This window comes from Euprymna scolopes, chromosome 21, assembly GCF_053919585.1.
Source record: "Euprymna scolopes isolate OS-2025 chromosome 21, ASM5391958v1, whole genome shotgun sequence".
Taxonomy (NCBI): domain Eukaryota; kingdom Metazoa; phylum Mollusca; class Cephalopoda; order Sepiida; family Sepiolidae; genus Euprymna; species Euprymna scolopes.
This window is the reverse complement of record NC_136502.1, coordinates 66761010-66787508: the sequence shown is the minus strand read 5'-3', so window position 1 is coordinate 66787508 and position 26499 is coordinate 66761010. Positions and strand designations below refer to the sequence as shown.

Here is a 26499-nt window from a genome sequence, read left to right as displayed (position 1 = left end):
TAGACTTATTCGAAACTGAGTCGTTGTCGGAGTTTGAAGCGATGCCATCAGAGAAAAGTTACTGTCTGATAAACAGCTTACTCTAGACAAGTGCGTACAAATAAGTAGAGCCTACGAAACTTCGAAACAACAGATGCAAGCCATTTCCTCTGGTACCGATGCAGCAAATCCTCAAATCAACTGGGTTACAAAGCAAACCTACAAGACAAACACATAGGATGTGTGAAAGCTAAACTGGCTACAGAAAACGCAAGCTTGCAACAAGACCTTTATGTTTTAGAAAACCTGAAAGAACCTCTACTGAGTGGACTAGAAATCAAAGCCCTCAAGCCTAAGAACATTAAATGGTGTGACAAGTGAAGGGCACCAGTATAAAAGAGTTCCCAGACCTGTTTACAGGCCTCCAAAAGCTGGAACATGTGTACCAGATATGCTTAAATGCAGGAGCTCAGCCCTTTTCTATCACTACACCTAGAAGATTGCCATTGCCTACAAAACAGAAGAAAGGAGAAAGAGGACATACTTCATCTAGTCAAATCACCAACTGAATGGTATGCCCCAAGAGTCGTCATCCAAAAAGCTAACGGTAAAGTTAGGTAATGCGTCGACTTTACCAACTAAACGAAAGCGTGAAACGAGAGAAATTTCCTTTACCCACCACGGACCAATTACTGGCTGAGCTCGATGGAGCCACAATATTTAGCAAATTTGATTGCAACAATGGATTCTATCAAATTGTCCTACATGAAAACTCGCAGGTCCTAACCACATTCATAACACCTTATGGAAGGTACTGTTTCAAATGACTTCCATTCAGAATAAGTTCTGGACCAGAAATCTTTCATAGGGAGATGATACATATTTTGTCCGGGATACCAGGTGTCATCTGTGGTATAGATGATGTCTTAATAAGTGGAAGAAACCAGCAGGAGCACAACAAGCGACTAAAAGCAGAAAATGAAGGCTGCAGGAGCCACACTGAATAATAAATGTGTATTTTCTGTAAGAACCATTAAGTTTCTGGGCCACATCATATCAAACAAGGGAATCCAAATAGATCCTGAAAATGTAGAAGCAATTATGGACTTGCCCAGACCAGAGAATGTGCCTGAATTACGATGCTTACTGGGCATGGCAAACTAGGTTGGAAAATTTGCTAGGAATCTAGCCAAAACCACCAAACCACTTCGAGAGCTTCTTAGAAAAGAGTCAGAATGGATCTGGGATGAGTTTCAGCAGGCAGCATTCCAGACTCTGAAGAAGCAATTAAGTTCCACACCAGTACTGACTCATTACAATTCCAACAAGCCGACAAGAGTATCAGCAGATTCATCTAGCTATTGCCTAGGTGGAGTACTACTCCAGAAGCAAGAAAATGACTGGAGACTGGTATTTTATGCTTCACGATCTCTGACAGAAACAGAGCAGAGATATGCACAGGTCGGGAAGGAAGCACTGGCAGTCACTTGGTGTTGCGAAAAATTTGCAGATTACTTTGTTGGAATGCCAAAATTCACAACTGAAACAGACCACAAACCATTGTTGGCACTGTTGAAGTCGAAGTGACTTGATGAATTGACTCCAAGAATTCAAACCAAAGTTAGGACTTTAAAAAAAAAAAAAAATATGTAAATTTAATATATTTGCACATTTGAACGTAACAACTTGTATTCTATAAATAGATAGGCATACGTGCACAAGTTATCCGGAAATAGAAATCTTCTTCCGCTCTAGAAAGACACTGCAATATGCCAGTTGGCAAAAACAGATGCCAAACAGATGTTAAGTATTTTAAAATTCATCCTAACAAATGTTTTCATGTTACCTTGTTTAAACTTGTTTTTCTTGTTTTATTTATGTATATGTATTTATTTGTCTCTACTTTCCTGTCTTATTCATCACCCCCTCCCTTTCGTGACTATTGAAACAGGCACAGCCATGCTACAAAGTAAGCTAGCGATAAAAAAAAAAAAATGCCGGGAATTATTTTCTTTATTAGACTCTAATAGAGAAAATAATTCCCGGCATTTTGTTTTTTTTTTTTAGATAAAGGTAGGATTTATTTAAGTAATTGTAGTAAAAAAAAAAAAAAAAAAAAAAAAAAATCGTGCAAACCTTTTACCACTGGCAACGCCCGCTTCAGAGAGTGAAAGAAGAAAGAAGAAGAAGAGAATGGCCACTGCGTCTATTTATAGACTAGAGATCATGGGAAGAGTATGCAAATAACTTTGGACGGTTTTGTCCTATAAAAAGCCTGTATTTGGGAGAGAGGGTGTCTTTTTTATTTGGCAGAAGCAATTGCTGTCAGAAGTGCATTGGACTGCAGGATTGAAGAGTGAAGATTGAGTTGTGGGGTCATTGTATTTAACCACAAGCTATTTCGGCTAAGAACAGATCATGGAATCTGGGATGTTGAGATTGGGAAAAGATGTGATACCACCTTTTAGTGGAGAAGGTGATGTAGTCGGATGGATAAAGAAAGTAAAACTGGTGGCTAAGCTTCAACATGTGCCAGACCTTGCCAGTTTTATTCCACTTTTTTTGCAGGGAGATGCACTCGCTCTCTATCTTGAGATGAATAATGCAGAACAAGAAGATGCAGAACTGATAGAGATGAGACTCGTGACCGCCTTCACTGAGGGGCCTTTTGAGGCATACGAAAAACTGCAATGATTCAAGTGGACAGGAGAATCGGTGGATGTTTATGCTAATAAAATCAAAAGATTGGCTGGACTGGCAGGATATCTGGGAAGAGGGCTGGAACATACAGCCAAACTGGCATTCATAACTGGATTCCCAGACGATGTATCTGTGGCATTACAGCAGCTACCGAACATAGAGAGAATGGATGTCAGCAAACTGATACCGACTGCACGGCTTTTAGTCAGCAAAAGGGTCGTAGAAACTCGGACATTGGCCGCAAGTGCGCAAACTAATGAGACTAATAAGGGAAAGAAAGAATCAAGCCTTCAGTGCTTTAGATGTCAAGGACCGCACCTAAAAAAAGATTGCACAGAGATCCCTAGGGCCAGGGCAACATGCTACAATTGTGGAAAATTTGGCCACATTGCGAGATATTGTCCTCAGATTCAGGGAAACGGGCAAGGGGGAGCTTCTGCGCCGCAAGCTACCCTAGCAATGAAATGAAGGCGCGATACTGGCCTCTTCCTATAATAGAAGTAGAGGTGAATGATTCTGTAATGACTGCACTTGTTGATACTGGGTGCACCACTACTTTAATCAATTCCAAACTTTTGAAGGGATATGGAAGGAGCGGTACAGTGAAAGCAGTTGATGGGAGGAATATAGAATGTAAAGGAGCCAGACAAGTGGAGATAAAAGTCTGTGGAATGCACGTAAAGGTGAGGGCAATCTTGATGAATCACATCGTTGATGGGATCGACGTCATAATTGGAATGGATGTGATTAATGAGCTGGGAGGTGTAACTATAAAGAAAGCCAAAGTGAAGTTTGGAGATATACAATGTGCCGTGGCTGCCCATCAGCTGAATGTTTGCAAAATCGAGGATAAAGACTTTGAAGCAAACTTCGATGGAGATAAATGGACAGTAAGATGGACATGGAAGGGAGAGCCTCCAGTATTGCAGAACAAAGTCCAATATTATAAAAACTCTCTGGAAGGCGATAAGAAATTAGAATTCGAGAAAGAGGTGGAAAGATGGATATCGGATGGTATTCTGTGACCATGGAAAGGAGAAAGAAAAGGCGTGTTGCCATTGATGGCAGTATTTCAGGCCACAAAAGGGAAAGTTAGGCCAGTGTTCGACTTTCGTGAGTTGAACCATTTTGTGGCGTGTCATACAGGGAGCGACATAATAGATGTATGTGATGAAAAGATAAGAAAGTGGAGACAGTTGGTAGGAGGGACCGCAATAGTGGACCTTAAGTCTGCCTACCTGCAACTACATGTGGCAAAGGAACTATGGCAGTACCAGCTGGTCTGTTATAAAGGAAAAACCTATTGCCTAACACGATTAGGATTCGGACTTAATGTCGCACCAAAGATTATGGCAGCCATTTTAAAAACAGTATTAAAGAAAGGAAGTAGGATGAAAGAGGCCACTGATTCATACATTGATGATATAATGGTAGACGTAACGAAAATATCGACACAGAAAGTTGTGGAACATTTGAAGGGGTTTGGGTTAGCAGCAAAATCTCCGGAATCCCTGGACGGAGGAGCGGCACTGGGCCTTGAGTTTATGAAAAATAAGATGGGTGTACTAATGTTCAGGAGAGGCAACGAGATCCCAGAGATGGGAGGAGAAATTAGTAGGTGGGAGCTATTTTCGATCTGTGGTAAATTATTGGGGCACTATCCAATTGCTGGATGGCTGCGATTAGCATGCAGTTATGTGAAAAGAAGAGCAAATGGAATGGATTGGGAAGAAAAAGTTGATTGCAAAACCATGAAAGTGATGCAGGAGGTTCTAGCTGAGGTGAAAAAAGAAGACCCTGTTAATGGCGCTTGGCACATACCTGAAGTGAGCACAGGAGTCGTGTGGTGTGATGCAAGCAATGTTGCAACTGGCGTGGTTGTCGAGATTGGCAGTGTGGTGGCGGAAGATGCAACTTGGCTGAGGAAAAGTGATGACTTTAATCACATTAACATAGCTGAATTAGATGCTGTTCTAAAGGGTGTCAATTTAGCTATCAAATGGAGACTGACAAATATTGAAATAAGAACTGATTCAGCCACTGTACTCAGTTGGGTGAACTCTACTGTGGAGGAGAGTGGCAGAATACGAACAAAGGGTGCCGGAGAAGTGATAATAAAGCGGAGATTAGGGATGCTTAGAGAGTTGATGTCTGAATTGAAACTGAAAATAAAAGCAGTGTTTGTGCCTTCTGAAAGAAACAAGGCAGATGCGCTAACACGGATAAAAAAGACAGTGGTTAATTGAGAAAGAGGAGGCGCCGATATGCTGTCTTGGAATTGGAGAAATTAAAGAGTTGCATGACATGCATCACATGGGAGTGGAGAGAACATTATATTTGGTGAGGCAAGTGGATCCGAATGTAAAACGGGAAGAAATTCAGATGATAGTAAAGAACTGTGTTTGGTGTCAATCGATCGATCCTGCCCCAAATATACATAATCCTGGGGAAATTAGAGTTTTAACGAACTGGACGAGACTAGCTATTGACATAGCACACTACCGAGGGGGAGCGTACTTATCAATAATTGATTGTGGGCCAAGTAGACTGGCGATATGGAAGGAACTGCGAGTGGAAGCCGCATCTGCAGTTGCAACTGAATTAGAAAAGGTGATGCTTGAACGAGGTCTAGTAAGGGAGGTGATAATGGACAACGGCACTGTTTTTCGCTCAGAAATCTTTCAGACGATGCTAAAAAAATGGAAGATTAAAAGTTATTACAGGGCAGCCTACAGACCTGGAGGAAATGGCATTGTGGAGCGACATCATCGGACCGTGAAAGCAATAGCTGAGAGAGGAAGAATATCGCCTGAAGAGGCCACATTTTGGTACAACTTGTCCCCTAAGGTCGGGCAAAGAGATGACACAGTACCACATAGAGCAATCTTTAATTACGAATGGAGACATCCTAGAGACATGTCACCGGAAATTAATGATCAAGGACCAGCCAGAATCCAATGCACAACGCAGTGGGGAAGAGGAGTGATAACAGGAGTGCAATCCCCAAACAACTTAAGTGTCAATGGAATGCCACGACATGTTTTAGATTTAAGGCGTGTGGTCCATTTAGGTGATGAGGATGGTGGTACTGAGCCAGGGAGTGATGAAGATGAACCGGTGCCGATGCAGAGACTACAAAGAGAACACAATGCGCCGATCTGGACACGGGATTATGAGATGTGAATGATCTTTAATGATCATGGGGTCGTGTAGTAAAAAAAAAAAAAAATCGTGCAAACCTTTTACCACTAGCAACGCCCGCTTCAGAGAGTGAAAGAAGAAAGAAGAAGAAGAGAATGGCCACTGCGTCTATTTATAGACTAGAGATCATGGGAAGAGTATGTTAATAACTTTGGACGGTTTTGTCCTATAAAAAGCCTGTATTTGGGAGAGAGGGTGTCTTTTTTATTTGGCAGAAGCAATTGCTGTCAGAAGTGCATTGGACTGCAGGATTGAAGAGTGAAGATTGAGTTGTGGGGTCATTGTATTTAACCACAGTAATATACTTAATATATACTATTACTGCAAGCTTGCCTATATTGAAAATGCTTGCTTCCTGGCTAGCCAATCAAACCATCTAATATAGTAAGTCTTATTTTCAATTATATTCGAAATATAATACTGCAACATTAGCAAAGAAAAAGTCACCTATGAAAACTAACCTCCTAAATTAAAACCTTGAATAATTATCTAACCTCGAATGTAAATTAATATTAAGCCGACTGTACAAATTGATAAAAGTCAATTATTGGATTTTAATTATAAGGTGAAGCTCCAATGATTCAAACTCGAGATAGATAACGACAAACTTCCCATTAATATGGGAGGCGAGATTATCATCAAAAGTGTCCTGAATTGATAATTTAGCATCGGACTTACTACTTATATAAATAAGTCACTTGTACCCATTCCCCTCCTCCCTGTTTCTCTCTTTTTTTTTATTTTTTATTTTCTAAAATGAAGAGTAGATAATACAGTGGATGTGTTATCGGCAGCTCCAGTAACTCTCGCTTCTCCTTTTTGTCCCTCAGTCCTCATTCAAATGAGTGATTTTTCTGACAAGGGGTGAAGAAAAAGCTGCTTAAAGGTCGATAGTACTTGGGGAACAGTAGTCTGAGATATCGGAAATTTTTCTGTCTCTATGTCTATCCTTGTGGACATGTCACTAGTAAGGGTGCTGGAGGTAAACGTTTTGTCTGGGCTGACGTTATCCACCTGATAGTCAGGAGGCTGTCATATCAGCAGGCAAAAAGTACTGGGACTGCTGTATTGCCATTTGGTGAATGGATCTGGACCATGCAGTAGTCTCTGGTGAGGCCTCTCGATGCCATACTAGTGAGTAATTGTTACGGCTTTACCTTTTCATGTGCTACAAAAAAAAAAAATTTCCTGTCTTTTTCTCTCTTACTTTCCCTCTCTGTACTGCTCTAACCAAGTATGCCGACCTGTTCCACAAATCCCAAAACCTCAACATGAAATATCTCAAGAAACTCGAATAAACCTAGAACCCCATCTCCCAACGTACACCCCTACTACCAGGTCTCCTTCTCGAACATCAGGGGTCTACGTTCCAACCTTCCAGAGGTTGAAACCGAATTACAGGAGACGAAACCGAACATATTATTTCTAAGCGAAACTGGAATAGAGCCGACCACTTCCCTAGATGAGTTCATAATTATCGGATACTCTAATTTAACAGCTAAATCTGACACCCAAGATCGCCATGGGTATGGAATATGTGCCTACATTAAAGAGGGCTTCCCGTGTGGTAGGGATATCTCTAGAGAAGATACTAATTTACCTTATATGTGCTTCTGGGTTGCACTTTCTAACACCACTGCATTTATATTTGCCCTCTATCGGCCCCACAACAGCGGAGTTACTATCTTTAAGAGCATATCTGAGAAAATAGACCATATCCTGTCTGCACATCCCTCGGCTAACATCCACATCTGTGGTGACTTCAACGTCCATAACGTGGAATGGCTGACCCATTCAAATAAGACAGACGATGAGGGGAGGTTTTGTCATGATTTTGCCATTGCTTATGACCTCACTCAGATTTTTCACGAACCCACCCGTGTGCCCAATACACCCGGTCAATATGCAAACCTCCTAGACCTTTTTCTCTCAACTTCCCCTGAGCTATGTTCATGTTCCATTCATTCTCCTCTAGGATCCTCCGACCACTCCGTCATATCAGTTAAGATAAAAACGAAATGTAATAAGTCCCCAGACGTACCCCTCGACCGTACTGTATACCGATACTCTATGGCTGACTGGGGTAGCTTCCGTACATTCATATCTGATTTACCTCTGCACTCCATGTTTAAAAAGGAAGTGTCCTCTATAGTATCAGATCTGACCGAATGGTTAATTGTAGGCATAGACCAATTCATACCATCTAAAAAATTCCAACAAAAACCTAACAGCCAGCCATGGTTCTCCCCAGAATGTGCTGCTGCTATCGCGCACAGAAATCACTTTTTCCATAACTTCCAACGTAATAGATGCACTGAGACTAAAGCTGCTTTCAGGACTGCCAGCAACCACTGTAAAAGAGTAATAAAAAATGCAAGAGAGCTATATGCCCAGTCTGTTAAATCCAAGGTAGCTGATCAGCGGCTTGGTTCCCACCAGTTTTGGCAAATGACAAATAGGATCCTGAACAGAAGTATGTGTTCTATCCCAACCATTATCAATGGACCAGAGGTCATCTCGTCAGCATCAGACAAAGCCAAACTATTTGCAAAGAACTTTGCAGCTAATTCTACCCAATGCGACGAAGGCCATCAACTCCCCATATTTCCTCCTATAACACAGAACACGCTAGGTAACATACAAATATCTGTGTATGAGGTCGCCAAGCTAATCAAGAACCTTGATTCCAGTAAAGCAACTGGCCCTGACAGCATCCCAATTGCTGCCTTAAGGAGAAGTGCTTTCCGACTCCCTGGAAAACCTCATCAGTTTTCCCTGTATTTAAGAATTCAGGTGATAAGTCATCTCCCCTTCAGTACAGACCAATAAGTCTCCTGTGTGTTATGAGTAAGTTGCTGGAATTCATATTAAATAGAGAAATAGTCAACCACCTCAGCAGAAACAACCTTCTTAGTGACACACAATATGGTTTCCGTTCTGCAAGATCTACCACAGATGTGCTAACGGTTATATCCCATGGGATTAGTGAATCTCTTGACAATGGCTTCCTTTCTAGGGCAATTGCTCTTGACATATCAAAGGCCTTCGACAAGGTATGGCATAGGGTCTACTTCTCAAGATTTCCAGCTACGGTATAACTGGAAATGTTTTCTCAATCATTAAATCATTTCTCTCCGATAGGCTGATAAGAGTAGTGGTCGATGGACAAAAATCAGAGGCCTGCAGTATTAATGCTGGAGTCCCTCAAGGGTCAATCCTGGGCCCAACTCTCTTCCTGATCTACATCAATGACCTCCCTAAACACATACTTAAATCATTCGTTGACATCTATGCTGATGATACGACCATCTACAGCAACACATCAAAGGCTGTAAATGACAAAGTTCTCTCTGATTCTCTCTCCTCTGATCTTGAGCGTGTGGTTCAGTGGGGGAAGACGTGGCTGGTTACCTTTAATGCATCTAAAACCAAACTCCTACCCTTACATCATCAACGCTCTGATCCCCATCTGGCATCAATTGGGATGGATGGCTCTCGTCTGGGAGAGGCCCCATATTTTGACAAGCTTAATCCTGATCTGGAATGGAACACGTACATCAAGTCAGTTGCCAAGGTCGCTGGAAAGATGGTGGGATCCTTCTACCGCTCCAGAAGATATCTCACTACTGATGCAATTCTCTATCTATATAAAAGCCAAGTACGTTCAAGGATGGAATACTTCTGCCATATCTGGGCAAGAACTGCTAAAAACAGACTATCCTGCCTTGACAGAGTACAAAATAGACTTTGTGGCTTAGTGGGGGATGCCCTTTTCTCTACCCTGCAACCTCTCTCCCACAGAAGAGACGTTGTGAGAGTATCCTCATTTTATCGTTATCTCCATGGCAGGTGCTCGTCTGAACTTCAATCTCTGGTCCCCCCTCTCCAATCTTTCATGAAAAACACCCGTCTAGCTGAATCCACTCTGAAAAATTTCCCCCACTCTTTATCTGTGCCTAAATCAAAACGTGGATTCCATGAACAAAGCTTCTTTCTTAGAACTGCACGCCTGTGGAACTCTGTTCCGTCTGCCTGCTTCCCTCCTGACTACAACTTGGATGTCTTCAAGTCCAACGTAAACAAATTCCTGATGAACCGCCCCCTTAAGTAGACACTCTAAATATCCACACTAACGTACTCTACTTACAATAACCCTTATCCCTGAGTGGCTTCCGGGCCTTGATAAGTGGTGACCACCATGTAAAAAAAAAAAAAAAAGAAACGTTACCGCATGCGATTAATGAGATTCTCCTATAATATCATAAGACCTCACAACAGCAGACACTTTGTCCCGAGCACCTGGAAGTACTCCCATTATACAGGATATCCATCAGGAGACAGACTGATGCATTTATCCGTTCAGTCATAGGAAATATTTCGGCGAATGATAAAAGATTAGAGGATATCAGACTAAAGCAAAATAGTGACAGAATCTGCAGTCAGGTAATTAAATATTATGAGATGGATCACTGGCCTGAAAGAGCAAGGCAGGACCCCGAACTAAAACAGTACTGGTTTGTCAACCATGACTTAACTGTTTACCAGGGACTTCTAATGTATCAGAGCCGTCATTCCTAATGAACTTCAGCAAGACATACTCGAGCATCTAGATGAGGGACACCAAGGTATTGTCAAATGCCGAGCTCGCGAATGTGTGATGGCCTCGCTTCTCTAAACAAATTGCAGAAAAAGTCAGGAATTGTGGTATTTGTGAAAAAGAAAGAAAATATCCACCAGAACCACTACAAACCACCAAAGTACCTGCATATCTACGGCAAAAGATAGGAATGGATCTGTTTGAATTGATGGGACACTGATATCTTTTGATTGTTGATTATTTTTGCAGGTGGATTGAAATAGCCCATTTATGGACAACCACTTCTGCCAGCATAATAGAGCATTGCAAATTAATATTTGCTAGACAGGGGATCCCAGAGACAATGATATCAGACAATGGTCCACAATGTGTCATTATCGAGGATGTCAATAGATTGAATAAGACATAACGACAGATCGGCTTCTATAAAAATGGCGTCTTTATTTACATCTCACAAACTTGAGTACACCGGTAAGGGGGCCTAACTCCAGCCGGTGAAAACTCTTGTTCAGTCCCTCATGCAACACACAATTCAGTTCAAGTGACTTCATGAACTTTTCAAACGTTTTTGACTTCCTGCACCTCACAAGTAGCTCCTATTATCTGTAAGGAAATGGAGAGGCCAAACGTGCAGTCCAGACAATAAAAAACTTATGAAAGAAAGCAAGCGACCCATACATAGCACTACTAAATTATCGCAGCACTCCTCTGCAACATGGCAAGAGTCCTGCAGAGCTGTTAATGAATAGAAAACTAAGAACACGGCTCCCTAGCATTCCTCAAAGAAATTCATTTGATCAGCAAAACATAGAGGAACATAGAAAGGCTGACATCTGGCTCAAAGCCAGACAAAAGCAAAACTATGACAAGCGTCATCGGGCTAAAGACCGTCCTGCCTTTGAAAAAGGACAATCAGTCTTGGTTAAGATACCTAGGACCTGTATAGCTATAGTAAGTAAAACTATGTCATCATAAAACATATGTTCTTATCTTGTACGTACGTGCCTCTGTCTTACTACTTTACACCATGGTGTAATAATGTTATTATTTTGAAAGCCATTCTTAATATGGGAAGGGTATTTTGTAACTATTCTGTGCTTCAGCCTTACAATTTAATAAAAAAAAAAATTGTGAAACTATCGTGGGGTGCTTGGTCGACATTCATTGATGTCTAGTATTATGGTCGTGATGTGAGCATAGGTAAAAGTTTCCCCAACAAAAATATGAAAATAAAAGGTCGCCAGAAATGGCATTAAGACAAAGGCGAATTTTAAAAATTCAATATGATTTTTATTTAACAATATAAGGCGAATGATGTTATTGTGTTGATGTATTTTTATTTGTGCGTGTGCTGGTTTAGCACGAGACCCATGAAAGTGATAAAGCTAAAATGTTCAGGAAAGGAGTATTTTGGCAGTAAAGTTAATGTTTGTAACATCATGTCTGGTCGCTAGGACTCTATGTATGTATTTGTATTTAGTCTGATAGGTTTCGTGAAGAGTTCGTTCATAGAGAGAAAAGTGTTGCATGTATTTAAAGATAGAACTGACACATTGCCAGAAAGAGACAATAGTTCTGTATTTATGTGCAAAAAAAGAGAAAGAAAAGGCAAAGTCCCCAGCATATTGACGTGGATGAGTATGAGTTGTATTGATGTATGTTCTTTAGCATGATAAAGAATGTTTGTTTCAGGGAATGTGGAAACAAATAGTAGTTATGTAGCAGAATTAGCAATAACCAAAATGAGGGGAAATAGAGGCTTTACCTCGGATACGTCTGTTGTGTTTCGGGCTGAGTGGAAGAGAGAGTTCCAAGATGGTGTCCATGGGGTTTTATTAGCGTTTACCCCATGCAATTATTGTAGAACCACGTCTGCTCTTGCGCGATTATCCAAATACATAATTTCTGGTCGCTATAAAGGCAGGACACTGGAAAGCACTGCAGATTGTGTGTAGGTGGTTCTGGCGATTGGATTGTTCTTTGTGACGAACCACGTGTCTGCAAGAAGCAAGTTTTTTTTCTTTCTGTTTTTTTGTTTTCTTCTTTCTCCACGGTTATTACAGACAAGAAATCCCTCTCTTCTAGAGGTGGGTGATACTGACTATTTCCTATCTGTGCTCCTGATTTTTTTAGCCTACTACATTTTTCTTCAAGCTATTTCGGCACGACTTTGGTGAAGGTGCGGATAAGCAGTGATATTATCAAGCCGTTCTCTGGCAAAAGAGACGTTGTAGCATGGCTGAAAAAAGTGAGACTTGTCGCATAACTTCAGCAGGTGGATGATGTAACGAGTCTGCTACCTTTATATCTGGAAGGTGATACACTGGCCCTCTACATGGAAATGGATTAGGACGATCAAAAGAAAATAGACCAAATTGAGGCCCAATTAAAGGAGGCATTTACCGATGACGCATTTGCAACATACAGAAAAATAACTCTGATCAGATGAGCTGGCGAACGTGTGGAAGTTTATGCCAACAAAATCAGGCAGTTGGTTGGATTGGCCGGATTCACAGGAGATAGCTTAAAGAGACTCACAAAATTGACTTTCATCACTGGGTTACTTACTTGTACTTGAAACGACATTCACCCTGGAGGAGTTGAGTCAGCTTCATGAAGATGCACATCTCATACCGCTGCGGCCCAAGCCCGGCAATCGGAGGCAAGATCCCGAGTGAGCAATAGCCAGTCACGTCTCCAACGAGACAGGCCATAGATGAGCGGGTCCGAAATAAGCTCAGCGTCGGCTTTGAAAGTCCCAAGCCACGTTCTTAGCTGGCCACCGACACGTTTTTTCCAGCCGGGTAGAGGACGTGGGGAGATAGCCTCGTGGATAAAGACCCCTGCATCACAGCGAGAGGCATGGCCGAACCATCGAAGGCGTTGGGCCCGCAGTAGGTCAGTAATTGCCTGGAGATTGCAGCGACGCCGGACTTCTTTGTTGGCGACGAAATCCAAGGGACGGACATGGAGAATGCGGCACTGGGTTCCCTGACGCTATCTCAATTGCTCTTCAACAGGTACCGAACATCAAAGCCCTGATTATGGGGGAGCTAATGTTGAGAGCGAGACTTTTGACGATGACCGGGGAACAAAATCAGGACATGGTTGCGGCCACATGCTCACCCAACAACAACAGGGCCCAGAATATTACTGTTAGTGTGACCTGTTTCAAATGTAATGTTAAAGGCCACCTTGCAAAGGACTATGGAAAACACGGAACACAGTGTTATTATTGTGGTGAGAGTAGACACTGGGCTCGGAACTGCTCGGGAAAGAAACAAGGGGAGGATGCATAGCCACCAGTCTGCTTCCCCACCAAGATGCGAACATGACGCTTCTGGTGATAAGCATCCATGTTGATGGGACGTGATGTTTGATGGTTATTGATACAGGATGCTCTAGGACGATTTTACATGCAGACCGGTGCCGGTCTTGGAGAAAAATGAACGTGAATGTCAAAACGATTGGTGGAATGTCCCATGCATGCTGCGGTGTTGGAGCGGTCTCTGTATCCACTGATGAAGGTGTGTCTGCCAGAATCGATGTGTTGGTGGTGCATGGCAAACCGTTGGGGTTTGACTTACTTCTAGGGATTGACGCCATAAAAGCTCTGGGAGGTGTTGTTGTCAAGCCTACAGGATCAGTGCGGCTGGGCGTCAGGAAAAATATTAAATGCGCAGCCATTTCTATTAATGAACCGGATTTCACCACCACCTTTGACCATCAAAACCAAATATGGACCGCATCGTGTAAGTGGTCTGAGGACCACCCCCTGAAAGGCTACACAATCGAGTGTCAGAATACCCAGTGCCGGCAGAAATCTGTGAAGAATACATGCAGGAGTTGCACACCTGGATAGATAATGGTTGGCTCATGCCGTACCCAGAGGATAAATTGGGACCCCCCCCCAAGGCCTAATTCCCCTGATGGCTGTGATACAGCAGAACAAAGCCAAAGTGCAGCCGGTGATGGACTACTGGGGGCTAAATCAATACATAGACGCGTTTACGGCCAATGCAGATGTTTGTGCGGCTAAGCTGCGCGAATGGAGACAAAAAGGTGCTAACATGTCTCTACTGGACCTCAGGAGAGCATACCTACAAGTCCAGCTCCATGAGACACTGTGGCCATACCAGACTGCGGAAATCGATGGGAAAAAATACCGTCTGAACAGTTTGGGATTTGGATTGAATGTAGCTCCCCTGATAATGAGAGCAATTCTCAGTGAAGTATTATCCCAAGAAGAAGTTGTAAGCTGTGCAACATCTGCTTACATTGATGACATTTTTGTCAATGAAGATGTGGTACCCACGACCCGTGTAAGAGAACACCTAGCGCAATACGGGTAGGAGTGCAAGAACCCGGAGCAGTTGAAGGATGGTGCACGGGAACTGGGAATTGTGGTCAGGATGGAATGCAGTGAACTGCGGTGGAAGCGAGGAAATGCAATTCCAGAGGCTTCAAGCATTGTTACACAACAAACAATGTTTTCCCTGTGTGGTCGACTTGTCGGGCACTTTCCGGTGTGTGGTTGGCTTCGTGTGGCTTGTGGAATACTCAGAAGGAGAGTAAGTTCGGTAACGAAGGGCTGGGATGATGAAGCAAGGGATGCCATACTTCATCGTATGATGTTCGAAACCTTAGAATCTGTGCAGCAGAACGATCTGGCCCGAGAAAATTGGTGTGTGGATGGCAAAGAGCTGAATGTATGGGTCGATGCTAGCTCCCTAGCAATTAGTGCAGCCTTGGAGACGCGTAAAACTGTGTTGGAAGATGCATGTTGACTGCGACCTGAAGATGACTCTCAACATATCAACTTAGCCGAACTGGATGCCATATTAAAAGGTGTCAATTTGGCTCTTCAGTGGCAGAGCAAGGTGCTACACATAAAGACAGATTCTGTCTGCATATACCATTAGGTCTCGGACACACTAACTGGAAAGGCGTGAGTATACACCAAAGCAGTAAGTGAGATGCTTATTAGGAGGCGACTAAGCACTCTCAAGGAGCTCGTGAAAGAGTACGGGCTGACAGTGGACTTGACGCTGGTTCCATCAGCGCGAAACATCTCTGACTGATTGACACGAGTACCACAGCGGTGGTTTAGGGCAATGAAAAAGAAATATGGGCTTGACCCGGTGATAGGCGCGGTTCACACAAACGAGCTGGATAAGAGTCAAATCATGGCTATTCACAAATGTAGTAGATATCCGGGAGTGTGACGCACTACCTACTTTGTCAGGAGAAGTTGCCAACCATGGCAAAAGCAACCGTTAAAACGGTCATACGGAAATGTGAGGAATGTCAGCCCATTGATCCAGCGCCAGTCAGGTGGAAAAAGGGAAAGTTGGAAGTGAACGAGAATTAGCAGAGAATTGGAATGGATATCACATATTATGGCAGCTTCCATTTTTTAACTTTAACAGAATGTGGTCCATCGCATTTCTCCATTTGGAGGAAATTAGCGAGGCAGGACTCGGCAAGCGTGATTCATCAGTTGGAGGCAGTGTTCCTCGAGTGTGGCTCGCTGCATCAAATCTTTTTAGACAATGACACAGCTTTCTGCAGCAACACATTCCAAGTATTTGCACATAAATGGGGAGTTCACTTGCGATTCCGTTGTGCATACGGTCCAGCCGGGAATGGCATAGCAGAGTGATGTCACCGTACAGTGAAACGAATAGCGGCTAGAATGCACTGTCCAATACAGGAGGCTGTCTACTCGTATAACATCACACCAAGAGACGACACATCTCCCTTCACTGTGCCTGGCAACAGGATTTATCGATACAAAGTTTGAGTAACGAAGACCAATTGTGTCCCCAGGTCCCAAGAACAGCTCTTACCAGGTTGGAGATCGCGTGTGGGTCAAAAGACCGCAAAATCGATGTACCACGAGGTTTGGCAAGGGGGAGGTGACCAAGGTAATCAACCCTCAATCGATTTTGGTGGACGGTGTGCCTCACCACATGAAAGATCTGCGCCCTCGCCATTATGTGGCTACATCGGAGGGAGAAGAAGACTCAAACAGTACAATGTCTTCTGAAAGGACAGAGAGTATGATTCAGGACGATGGAGAGTATTTTGAGCTATATAATGCACATACTGATAAAGCGGAAGAGGGACCACCTGTCTTGCCTTTACGAAGGAGTACCTGACAATGACGCCTATGGAACAGACTGGTGGCAATAACAAAGATGGCAAGGAGGAAGTGCTGCCTCTGGTTCTTCAAAGTACCCGACAAAGACGACTGCCCCCCTGCCCCGTTTGTGATCATGAGATCAGCGAGAGTGTAACAGAATTAGCAATAACCGAAATGAGGGGAAATAGAGGCTTTACCTCGGATACATCTGTTGTGTTTCGGGCTGAGTGGAAGAGAGAGTTCCAAGATGGCTTCCATGGGGTTTTATTAGCGTTTACCCCATGCAATTATCGTAGAATCTGTCTGCTCTCGCACAATTATGCAAATACATAATTCCCGGCCACTATAAAGGCAGGACACTGGAAAGCAGTCAGTCGGTGTCCTGCAAATTGTGTGTAGGTGGTTCTGGCGATTGAATTGTTCTTTGTAACGAACCACATGTCTGCGAGAAGCAAGTTTTTTTTGTTTGTTTTTTTTCTGCTCCTTTTTTCTCTACAGCTATTACAGACAAGTAATCCCTCTCTTCTAGATGTGGGCGATACTGAATTTTTCCTATCTGTGTTCCTGATTTGTTTTTTGCTTCAAGTTAGAAGATAAGTTTGTTTTGTACTCACGTTAGGCCTGGCGATGTTTGGTCAGACTATCTAGAAAGGGAGTTAATGGTTTCAGGTTTTGCCTTTTATATACTCTGTCACATGATAGAGAGCTGGCTTATGATTGGACAAGCCAGGCGAAAATGAATTTCAAATCTCGAAGTTGTGAGATGTTGCTCTACTTGTTAGTAAAGGCTGTCGACTGCTTCAAGTTTTTACGATCGCAAAATTGGAAATTGCGTGTGTGTGTAAACCATGAATGTACGCGGAACCAAAATGTTGCTTGTACAATCACTTAATATTTGTACAATCACTTAATATTTATAGCGAGTCGAGTCGTTACACTAGGTGTATCAGAATTTGGGGGGAATTTTTGACACCCCTAACACGAAACTGTGAATAAAATGTTATATAGTTATTATTATTAGTATTAGACGATACCACTTGTGCGCGTATGTTACGTGAGTTCTTATTAGTAAAGATATGAGTCTTAGTGAGAGTTCTTGTCTTATTACATATGATGTTGTATCTTAGAGAGAGAGAGATGTTGTTGTAATGACATTTTATAACACAGACATATAATAACAATACAATTTACCTTTTTGTAGAAATCACAAACACAAAGATGAGCTTTATCACAAAACATATGATGAATTTTATTTCCTTACGACCGGTCGTGATTTCCTCATTAAGAATTCAAAGTTCACATGTTAGTTTCTGAAGTGACGTCTCGCTTCAGACGTCCGCCTGTCTCTGAGTTTTCTCACTGACCGTCTCCCCTGACTGTCTCTCTGACTGTCTCCGCGACCAACTACCTCCCACTTCCTATATTGAGAAATCCATGCATCCCGGCCACATGAGCAAGATTCACGTGTTTCAACATGCACGACTTTGCACGTTTCCGACATTGATTTCCCAATAACCTATTTTTCTTGTGTTGTTTCCACAAAGGAATTTAACCTACATATCTAATTTATTTAACCCATATTTTATTATCCACATTCTTTTAACAATTGAATAGTTTATTTATTATTTATTTCATCCGAATTAACAATTTACTGGACATTCCATTTAAACCTATTATTCTTTAAAACTTATATCCAGGGTTCGATTTCTGCTTTCTCTTATTTTCATTTTAACTAATCTCTCTATTTTTATACTTACATGAACAAAAATATAAAAAACTCGTGATTTCTCTTTTAAAAGTGGATTGTTTATTTTCTTTATGGAATATACTTCCAAAATAAACCATTAAAGTTATATAAAAAATAATAGAAATATTATCTTTTATTTAAAAAAAATAGTGTTTACAAAGTGCTGGCACGCTTCCATGCAGTCATTTTTTTACGCAATGAAATCAATTGAATTTTATGAGTTAAATATTTTTTCAATTTTTAAACTTTAAAAATCTATCAAAATTCTTCTATTGATTTAATTCTTACAATATTTTCAGGGTCAATGTGAAATTTTATACTCTTTCCAAGAAACCGAATATAATATTTTAGACAAACGTTTTTTTTTAATTCTCCCACCCCATTTTGAAATGTCTATTTAAATTAATTAATCTACCAAAGTTTTATATATCACAAATTGAAGATAAAAGATCAATAAATAATATATTGTAAATTAAAACAACAAAAAAAGAAGTGTTTCTTTGGAAATTTACCTGTAAAGCCCAAAGTGTAAAACCTTTTTTTTTTTTTTTTTAAGAAACCACGTTGATTTTTTTTCTTTTTTTTAATTGGAAGCCTATGTTCTGCTTACATTGTCCAGTAAGTAATGGACGATAACAGCAATTTTTTTTTCTATTTCATTCAATATTTTCTTTTTTTTTAGATATTTAAAAAAAAAAATTCACTCGACAAAAAAGAATGAAAATATAATAAATCAAAAATTGATGTATTTCTTTGAGAAAAAAAATCCTGGAGTGTTTTTTTTAATTTATTTATTTATTTTTAAACGAATAATCTTATGAGTAAAATTTGACTGTTTTTAAACTATGGATAGACATATTTCTCCAGGTACAAGGCTATACGCGTAACGCGAGCGTGTGGTTTTTATGTCCTGTTGTTCATCCGTAGTTCAAAACAAGGAGAAAGATTACTTCCGGTTTTTCGAAAAATCCTTCCATGATAGCGTGTTTTTCAAATAGTCGTTTAAAACATTCTTTTATTTAAAAAAATAAATGGAATTTAAAATATAAATATCGATAAATTCTTAACAATGAAGAATGGAACTACACATTGAATTGTTTTTGTTTTTAGGTAAGTGATATTTTTGGAATTTATATCGATTTTTTATACTCGAAGGAAGAAAAATTTCCTTGGTTTTCAAATCTTTTTTAAAGAAAGCCGATTTAAAAAAAAAAAACAAATATTGCATGATATGCTATTAAACTTGTTATTTTTTTAATTTGGTCTTTGCTTCTTAATTGAAAAAAAAATAGGGGTTAAATTACATTTTTCAAGTAGTTATAGGCTTGTAAAAATAGGAGGTCGAATTATTCAGTTTTTTTTTGTTTGTTTTTGTTTTCACGCATTCTTAAAATCTGTTTCTGACACTGCTATCGCTGACGCTACACTAGAATTTAACCCGAAAAATTATTAACAAATAGCGCGGTAAATCTCCTGATCTAGAAGATAACCTAATAATTATTAAATAATTATAATTAGTAATGATGAATAAAGGGAGACCCTAACTTTCAAACACACCGGAAGTTGGCACCCGTGTCTCTCAATTGAAGTATGGAAGCACAAAATCGAGACAATTTTCAGTTATATTTTATGTTTATTTTTTCACGCTCTTCTAAGAAAAATATATAAAATAGGTAAACATTTTTGATCAATTTAAATAATTTTTTAATTGTTTATCTTTTCAAATGAATGTGTCATATTTTTTTAGTGTTAACTATGTTTAATTAAGTTAATATTTTATATATATATTAGCATGGATCCCGGCGTTGCCCGGGTATTTGGAGATGTATGTTGAGCAAAAAAAAAGGTGGTCAATTTTTAAAACTTTGACCCCTATTATGACCCATTAAAATTTATTGTTTTGGGCTCAAATTAAGTTATTAAGTTAGATCCATGTCCAATGAATCTATACCTAAAATTTCAAGTGTTTAGACCCAAAATTGTCGGAGGAGTTTGGTAGGTTAAATCGTTAAACTTTGACCCCTTAATGGCCAAATTTGTGGCCGAAACCCGATCACATCGATTTTCCCAAATCTCAGTACTCTGTGTATCAAATTTCGAGTCTGTAGACTAAAAATTGACAGAGTTATTGCGTAGGGAAATGTACACGCATAGACACAAGTGTGTCTATGCGTGTACTCTAAGACACACAGATACATACTTTCACTTATATATATATATATATATATATATAGAGAGAGAGAGAGAGATGCGATTAAAAAAAAATTGATAAAAGCGTTTACGTATTTTAATATATTTTTATTATAATGGGGTGAAAAAAATAAACATAAAATATATTTGGAAATTGTATGGATTCTGTGTTTCCATACCTGAATTTAGAGACGCGGATGCCAACTTCCGGTGTGTTTGAAAGTTAGGCTCTCCTTTTATTTACCATTACCTAATAATTTAAAAAAAAAAAACAGTTAAATTCTTTAACAGTAATTTATTTTTTAAAATTGTTTTACAATAATTACGTCAATTTCAATAGCCAGTCAAATGACATTTTTACAGACGGTGTACCCCCAAATATGTCCCAGTATTTTCCTCGTATTTTGGTTTATCTGGCGAAATAAGAAAAATGCTTTATGTTTTAATTATTTTTACTGTGCAATAATTTATATCAGTTAAAAAAAAAAAAAAAAACCCACATTATTAAAGACTGTTTTGGTAAAACCAAAATAAGTTCACTGATATCGGCCCGCTGCTACGAGTTCGGAATAGGGGCATCTGAGCGAGAAAAGGCGAAAGTAGTTCAGGGAGATGTCTCCTACAGGAGAACCAGAAATTTATTTATCAATGTTATCGAAAACTCTACTCTCGTTATTCAAGAGTCTTCTTAATTTTTTTTTTTTTTTTTTTTTTTTTTTTTTTTTTTTTTTTTTAGGGAAATGTAATTTTTAACCCTCTCCCTAAATTATATTTTTAAAATATGAACATTTGGGTTTGTATTACTGTACACATAGATTCGAAAAAGTTGTCAAAAAACAAATATATAACAAATAAATGGGGTTTGTATTACTGTACACATAGATTCGAAAAAGTTGTCAAAAAACAAATATATAACAAATAAATGTTATCAAAGGAAAGATAAGTTACTTTTCTACCTAACTGGATATATTTTTTGTGTTTTTATTCAATGTAACATGTTTATTCAGCTCGAAAAACATGCAGTATTTACCGATGTATTGGAAAATTCAAAATGGCGGCCGACTGTCTCTTTAACACGGTAAGTTTGGGAAAAGATGTTATAAATAATAAACTAGACAAAATACTATTAAAAAACAACCGAATATATGTCAACTTATGTCATGGTAACATATATTGAGCGAATTTCTAACAGTATTTTGTCTAGTTTATTATTTATAATACCTTTTCCCAAACTTACCCTAATCGGCCGCCATTTTGAATTTTCCAATACATCGGTAAACACTGCATGTTTTTCGAGCTAAATAAACATGTTACACTGAATAAAAACACAAAAAATATATCCAGTTAGGTAGAAAAGTAACTTATCTTGCCTTTGATAGCATTTATTTGTCATATATTTGTTTTTTGACAACTTTTTCGAATCTATGTGTACAGTAATACAAACCCAACGCTTTAATATAAGTGAAACCACTAAGAACTTAGCCAGTTAGGTAGAAAACGGACACTTAGAAAATCGATTTTATTTTAAAAAAACAAAAAAACAAAACATTAAACAAGTAAAAATATTTTTAAAAATATTAGGGGGGGGCTATAGTCTATTTAAAAAAATAATATCTCCTTCAAGAACGATCATAAAATGTGTTTTCAATCGATATTTATTCAATACGGGACCAGTTTTCCTACCTAGCGAAAGGGGACCAGTTTTCTGGAGACAAGTTTTCCAGAGACGAGTTTTCCGGGCACCGATTCTCTCATGTCGGCCATTTTTCTTGTTTTCACGTAACACTCGGCACTACTTGTTTTTTTAACTGAGTAAATTCTTTTAAATAAGTTAAATCACTAAAATCTAAGCCAACTAGGTAGAAAACGAACACTTAGAAAAATCTTAAACAAAAAATTTTTTTTAATATTATAGGGGTGTAGTCTCTTTTAAAAACAATATTTCCTTCGAGAACAATTATAAAATGTGTTTTTAATCGAAGGAAATATTGTTTTTAAAAGAGACTACACCCCTATAATATTAAAAAAAAATTTTGTTTGTGTTTGGTTGAAGGAACTTCTCCATCTCCTCTGATGTAGGCATCGTCGAGAAAGTATGATTCTTAATCATGTAGCTCTCAGCATCGCTGAGCTGTTTACCCCTAATTGAAGTAATTGATGCTGGCTCAAAGTGATGACAGCTTTGAGTACCTGACACTGTGTCTCCTTCAGCATATCACTTTTTCATCCTCTCTCGAACAGCAACCATATCCTTTTTGTCAATTGAAAAGAAGAGGATTCCCTTCAGATCCTCCTGACAGAACTTCTCTGCTGCCTTAAATGTCAAGATCTGTCGTTAACAGGTCTCTGCAAACTTATTCTTGCCATCTTCCATTTCACTGTACCTCCTGTGTCATCACAAGGGGACTTCCCATGGCTAATGACAAAGAAGGACCACAAAGCTTGGAATCCAAAGTCAACATTGTAGTGGCAGAGGGTCATAAAGTTTTTGTAGTTCTTGTACTGACCTGCACATCCATCACTCCAGTCCTTGCGACATTTGATTTGAGGAAGATTCTCTTTAACGTAATTACATACCAGCTATTGCAGTTCATGCACAAAATTGGAATCATGGGTCAGATTGTCTAAAATTATGCAAAAACATTTGTGAGCAAATTCGTTCTCAGAGTTCTTGTAATAAAGAACGACAGGATGCAGGGTACACTGTTTTTTGTTCCAGTGATACCTCTGCACTTCATCCTGGACAATGAAGTGATTATTCTTGGCGAAATCAAGCAGGAACAAACAAGTTTCACCATCAAGCTCATCCTTCCTCGTCTTTAGATATCAAGCTTGACTTTTTGCAATATATGAACGTTTAATATGTCATCAATTTTGTCCACAAACAAGTCAATAAATTCCTCTACAGGACATGAGTATGTGCGTAATGTCCAGTCAGTGCTGTCCTACTTAATGGAATCATCTGTAATCTCAAAGTCCTCAAATTTTGCAGTAACATGTTTGTGTAAAGAACTGCTCTTTGCACAATTAGAACATTGATGCAACATGCATTGAAGTTTCCCTGGATCATATCCGGATATATATTTTTAACATAAATTTATCACAAATTCTGGGTCGATAGTCAAAATGTGAAAAGCTTTTAAAAAGTATATAATCAGTTTTTTTTAGCTAATGGAGATGAATTGTGTGATATTTTGGGGCATGTTCTATATTAAAGAAACTATTAAACCAACCACAAACAATAAATCCAGGCCTCCAAAAAATATCCTTCCCTTAATCCTATCATTAACTGTAAGTTTAGGTGCATCACCCTGTCAAAAAATAAAGTATACTTTACTATATTTAACTAGAAGTATTAGAACGCTATCAGACCATAAAATGAGTAATCATTTTTAATTAAACTTATATGTGAAACTGATCCCTTAATCTAAATTTTTCAGAGTGTTTGTACATAATGGCCTAAAACAGTATAATCTTATTTTTTGGAGGCTTGTGATTTAGCTGATTGTATTCAATTATAAAAGTGAATCTTGTGTTTACTTTCTTGTAATTATTTTGCCTTTTAGTTCTCACATTTCATGAGCCATGTTTCATGAGCCATGTTTCTGACAAAGAGGAGAAAAATGTTTTCTACATCAGAATCTATTCAATCTAACACTTATTGTTGGTAAATTTTGGACTTTGAAGCAGTATTTTTTTAGCTCCCTAAGCCAAGTGGCTGCATGCCTTGTCTGGAGTTGTTTTCATAAAATATCCCAAAAGTTTATCTTCAAAATTATACTCATTCTTCATTTTAGATTTAATTTTATGTAAATTTCATATTTTGTGAAAATGTTTAAAAAATCTATAAAAGTTAAAATTTCAATAAGTATTTTCATATAATGTTTTTTATTTTATTTAAAATGCAAATTGTCCAATTAAAACAATATTTTTTTTTACACGGTTCAAGTTCGTTATTTGAAAAAAGTCAGTTCTGATTTTTCGGATGGGAATTGATTATTCATATTATTTGGGTTCTTTGAACTATTGTTCTCATCTTGAGTGTTATTTGCACGTTTTGCTCAATGTAACTTCCTACCTTCATCAGGTGAATCTAGTTGAACTCGAGAATTTATGTTGAATTCTGTTGAATTATGTCGAACCCATTAATGACTGATGGAACAAGAGCATGCTGTCCCTTCCCTGTAGATTGAATAAAGGGTTCCGTTCAAAATTCCATATAGATTCCCAAGTTGAAAAGAAAGATTCCTGAATTTGACAGGTACACCTGAAGAATGCCGGAGATTACATCAAACAAACATGCAAAGAACATACATGATGAGAACAGTAGTCTGAAGATTCCAAATAAATAATTGAAAGTTGAATAGTTTATGTCAGAAATTGTGTCACGTGCATTGTATTATGCTGTTATCACAATTTACTAGTGTAATGTTATGGGGGAGGAGCGGATTTTTATCCTTTGCTGGATATCTCATTATTAGGTGTGTTTCTTATTGCATGTCTATGTATGTGATCATCATACACCTGGTGTGTGTGTGTGTGTGCATATATAAATGTGATAAAGCTCACCATATATTTTTTCTGTTATCTTGGTCTTCTCTGGGATCGATTCTTCCCATCACTGGTCAATGAGCTGCAAAGAACATCTCAGACGAAAACATAATACCGATTTTCGGTCACGGATTACTTTATTTCATCTATGAATGAACTGGGGAAAGCCATCGCATTGTGGACTCAAGCTTTTTTGTGTTTCTTTTTCAACACATTTTTGCATCCAATTCAACACATCTGTTTAGCCCAAAATCTGAAACAGATTGCACTTGCATGTGGGCAAAAAGGTATCTTCCTCTCTTTCTTTCATGCTCTCTTTTTCTTTCTTTCCACATTTTCTTTCACACAAACCGAATGACCTATTTCGGGTGCTATCACTGACCCTAGCTACAGCGTTTGAACTACATCAACAACTTAACCCTTTGAACCATTTTTGTACTAACCAACCTGCACAGCAATCTCACAATTTGCAACATGCCGGTGTAACTCGGGATAGATTAAATATCACCAGTTGTTTTAGGTGTTGATTCTACAAAAGTACAAAAGTTCAAATCCGCAGTTTAATTAACAAATTTTAGGCAAAATTCGGTTTTATATATCAATTTAGTTTCCTCCAAAAGCTGTGCACTGATTCCAAAGTTTCTTTAACAAGTTGATGCCTTTTTTATTGAAAAAATTTTTACAGAAAAATGTCTTTGATTTCAGAATACGCCTCAGCTTCCAATATCACTTTTTCATTGGAGCCATATTTCTTTCTCTGGAGCATTGTTTTGAGGTCTGTAAACAGCCAATAATAACTGAGAGGAGGCAAATCTAAAAAATAGGGTGCGTGCAGAAGCAATTCAATGTGCATTTCATTGTTATTGTTGTGATCAAATTGTGACACAGTGTATTGTCTTGATATAAAGCACTTTTCTTCATTTATGGCAAAATTTGTTGATTTCTTCCATCGAACCAATATTGCTATATAATATTCATTTGTTCATCTTTTTTTAATCTAAGAAAATATTTTGCACATTCCAAAATACAGAGGCCAAAACCTTACCTGCTGATGTTTATTCCTTTGAACTGGTGCATCTTCATCACATTATTGATGTAAACAATTCCTTTTTGTTGCATCGAAACATTTGCAAACAACATTGAATCGTTGACATGTTGTTTTTATTGACTTTGAGCAAAAATGGCACTCAATTTAAACACAGCTTTCTTATTAACAATCATGTATGCTAAATTGAATCCTCGACTCTTCTCAAGGAACTTCAATTTATAATTAGTCAAAACGAGTGTGTGGACTTTATTTAATATTTTAGGGATAACAATTTGGACAATCTGAGCATTCAGTATCATTTGTATCTGCATGAGCATATTTAAAATGTAACCATTGTTTCT

At 38.9% G+C, this 26499-nt stretch overlaps 1 long non-coding RNA gene across 2 annotated transcripts in view; it reads left to right on the top strand.

Moving 5' to 3' along the window:
• The window catches only part of LOC145242432 (uncharacterized), a 120491-nt gene that overhangs the window by 34866 nt on the left and 59126 nt on the right, over positions 1 to 26499 (top strand). Inside the window, exon 1 of one of the 2 annotated variants that reach the window (XR_013862732.1) lies at positions 19256 to 19479. The exons of the other annotated variant lie outside the window; for it this stretch is intronic. This is a non-coding gene — a long non-coding RNA (uncharacterized LOC145242432). Of the gene's footprint in view, positions 1 to 19255; positions 19480 to 26499 lie in introns of those variants that run through there. 2 annotated transcript variants of the gene reach the window in all.